A 3076-nucleotide genomic window follows, 5' to 3' on the forward strand; every position below is an offset into this window, starting at 1 on the left:
ACCAAAACATTGCTTTGATTCACGCGGTGGACATGAAACTGTCACCCAACCATATGATGAGGATTCTGTTGGATAGAAAATAATGTATCTTTTGTTTTTCGCTTACCGTTGCGAGACCTACACATATTGGTAGAAGGTATGTTCAAATTATAAACTTTGAGTTGTATTATGTGTGTTGGTGTGTTTGCTTTTTGCATTGACATTTGTACCAAATGTTTTGTTCAGTTTTAAGATTTTCTCCGTAGTTTCAATTGCATAATCGTTTGGATCAATTTGTACTTCACTGAAAGAAACAATCAGATTTAACTGATATTTCTCTAACATGAGAAACAACTGCGTTAAACGAATTTCAAGTTAACATTTGATTTTAACTATCTGTAGCAACGGTAATGTAATAGTGATGTCTGTCAAAACACAATTTTACTCCTAAACCTTGAGAAACGTACCAGCAAAGCCAAGCCAAAACGAGCCCTTATCATCAGACAGGGTGTTCTCCAAGTGGATTGTAAGATACTGTTCACTTGTTTGCAATGTTTTCGGCGTAGCTGTGTTGTTCTGACATTGCCAATCATAGATGATACTACCATCGGATCGTCTCACGATAATTCTTTGTTCGCACTGACTCGAGCTTCAGAAAATAACATTTAATTTTTATTAATTTGATGGTACCTTGCAAGAACAACAAAACAAGACATTCTGTATCAGATAAACTTCATGCATTCAATAAGGCTTTTGCAGGTTCACATAAAAACTATTGCTTTGCAAATTAAATACTAATCCTTTATCATTTCTTGGGTTTTATTTATTTTTTATAAATTATCAACACTATTTACAACATAAATTGAATATATCAAATTTGCAACACAGAGTGACTGGTAATAATACTTGTTTTCCAACACAATCTGCCAGAGTGTTATAGAGAGTGTTGCACCAACGTCACACGTATTGACAGAGCAAGCCAGATTTTCTTTTGACGGGATCTTCTGACCGTTGTTAAAACCAGGACTTTGAAGATAAACTGACTGCCCTTGGCTTAAAGATGTTATAGTTCCTGATATGTTGCTTAGAATATTTGTCTCTAAAACATAAACAAAATGCCGTGAAAAATTATAAAGCATATAAAGTTTCTAAACCATTTAAAAAATACATCTTGCATTCAAACATACAAAAAGATATGCCTAAAAAAGTTCATGATCTCATTTGGAATTTTATTTCAAATCCAATAGACATTGTCAATTTAAACGTTGATAAGACCTACTGTAACATATTCAATATGACAACAATTCAAATTCATAACTGGCAATGTACAATTCCAATCACTTTCATACCTGGATGTCGTTTGCTAGTTTGACGGATATCAATCTTAACATAATTGAACGCGAAGGCTAGATTGCAATTTACATGTGTGACCAAACTTACTCGGAATGCAATAGTAGTTCATATGCATGTAGTTTGGATAAAGCTCAGGTACTCCACTACATTCTTCTGGTGATAGAACACTAGCAGCCTTCAAGTTGCAACTAGGTTTACCATTGCATGTTTCTATGTATTGAACAGAATTGGTTGGTTCAATATTATACGTCAATTGGCAATCTTCATCGTCTATGCTCGAACAACAAAGTTGAAACTGATCTTGGTCGACAACGTTGTCCAAAGTGCAATTAAGGGCTGCTGCTTTGTAGGCGATTGTAAAGGATTGTATGGCAATAACTGCTCCTGGTGGACACGATGATTTAATGAGATTTTCGTCATCGCCGTAACAAGAAGATGTGCTCTGGTTTAAAGTATCAATAGCAAAAATATCTGAAAATATGTATATAGCAATATGTTTTAAAGTAAAACTACTATCCAAAATCAAAGCATACACATGTATTACAAACATAGATTTTAAGTGATTAGTACTAATTCGGTGTCCTTCATAAGAACAATTTTTTTTGACATTTATTTTTGGTAAATTAAAACAATTGTTTTAACTGTGGTAAATCACATTTGGGAGTAAGAGTGCATCTTTAAATAGTTTGTGTTAGTTTTAGACAGGTCTTGTGGGTGGCAACGGAGAACCCTGATAAAATCCACCCAAGGGCTAGTCCGGCCTAGTGACTTCAAACACAACTCAAATACACTCAGGCCGGGAATCGAACCCTTATGAGAAACGACTTCAAAACGTGCTTGCTTTTATAGCCATGATGAAGATAGAGCGTCGCAACCTCTCTGTTCTCATCCTTTTAGATATATAGACGTTGATAAAAAGTAATGCATGTAAGCTTACGACAACTTTTGTTGATACAAGCAATTCAATACTTTGAGTAAAATTATCGAAAAAAAACCCAACAACGAATGATGTTATCCGAAATATTAAAGAACATGTATACGCTTTTTGTTATAGGTTATGATGTATTTATTTATCAAATGAATGTCTTGACAAGCCGTTGTTAAGTTTTTCTCCTAATCAAGGAATAAATAAGCTACAGTCACGGCATAATGCCACTTAGGACACAACCAACATCTTTAGACAAAGAAATGTCAGGTAGGCAATCATAACGTACCAGGCTTAATCAAGGCGGTATGCATTTAGGCTGGTATCAACATTCGCCGGTGTTTAAAGGTCCGTATCAGATTTTGTGTTGATAATGCGTCAGCGTGAGGCTGTATTTTAAATCAATAAAATTACCTGAAGTAAAATTTGAATGAATTAGAATACCTCGTGCAAATGTAACCGGGTATACGATGTGTTTGTAGTGGCACCTATACTGTCTAGCTATAGAGCTTGCGTATATAGCGACGCGGTAGAATGTTCGACTGCAGAGCGAGAGGTGGTAAGTTCGAACCCCGACAGATGCACAAAGCACTTTGTGCAGTCTATTATATTTGGCACCCAACGAGGAATCCGTTTTGCACGATTAGTCTCAAGGTCATTGCAAATTGACCGTTGTCTCTGAAATTCGAGGACGAATTTCAAAACGGAGAGTGAATGTGAAACCGGGTATACGATGTGTATATAGCGGCACTTATACTGTCTCGCTATAAAACTAGCTTTTATAGCGACGCGGTAGAGTGTCCGCCTGCAGAGCGAGAG

The 3076-nt window shown here is 36.0% G+C and overlaps 1 long non-coding RNA gene across 1 annotated transcript; it reads right to left on the reverse strand.

The window, feature by feature from the left end:
• Window positions 1–514: 514 nt before the first annotated feature.
• LOC128217100 (uncharacterized) lies at window positions 515–1518 on the reverse strand. The gene is made up of 3 exons (XR_008258184.1): window positions 1420–1518; window positions 886–1078; window positions 515–628 (listed from the first exon to the last, which is right to left on the reverse strand). It is a non-coding gene; the product is annotated as an uncharacterized LOC128217100 (long non-coding RNA).
• Window positions 1519–3076: the final 1558 nt, after the last annotated feature.

The sequence above is a fragment of the Mya arenaria genome, chromosome 14 (genome assembly GCF_026914265.1).
Source record: "Mya arenaria isolate MELC-2E11 chromosome 14, ASM2691426v1".
Classification (NCBI taxonomy): Eukaryota; Metazoa; Mollusca; class Bivalvia; order Myida; family Myidae; genus Mya; species Mya arenaria.